Source organism: Chaetura pelagica, unplaced genomic scaffold (assembly GCF_000747805.2).
Source record: "Chaetura pelagica isolate M959 unplaced genomic scaffold, ChaPel_1.0 scaffold608, whole genome shotgun sequence".
Taxonomy (NCBI): domain Eukaryota; kingdom Metazoa; phylum Chordata; class Aves; order Apodiformes; family Apodidae; genus Chaetura; species Chaetura pelagica.
Genome location: NW_009954108.1, coordinates 204,268 through 204,810, shown reverse-complemented (window position 1 = coordinate 204,810; position 543 = coordinate 204,268).

Here is a 543-nt window from a genome sequence, read left to right as displayed (position 1 = left end):
AGGAGAATTCATGGCATCTCTAGGTAAAAGAGTAGTCATCACCCGCCCTTAGAAACAGTGACTCAAGGACAGAACTACCCAAAAAAGCTTTAGTAGGGTGTTGGGGAATAAAGGACCATTAGATTAGCTATCATCCTGTTACAGCCCATGTGTACTCTCCTACCAGTAAGAGCAAGCACCCAACTGGCCTTCTGCAAACTTGCTTGTCCAAGTCTACAAAGAAAAACAAGGGGTTGGTCAGGCTGTTGTGCTGGGGAAAGTCATCATGCTTAACCTTATGAGCTTTTAACAGCTTTGCTGCTCACCCTTAGAGTGCTCTGAGTGGGGATTTTCTCTGGAATCACGTTGCACTGTAAATGCAACAACCTTATCATTGCTGCCTGTGCAGAACTGAAGATGAAATGGTGCCTGACTTTGATGCAGGGAAGCAGATTTATTTTGTCGTGTTCCATCATTTACTCCCCTTGGCTCATGATGAATGCTGGAATGGCTCTGAGCTCAGTATTCCCCTGTCTAAATTACCTTATAAATTTGTGTTTATAG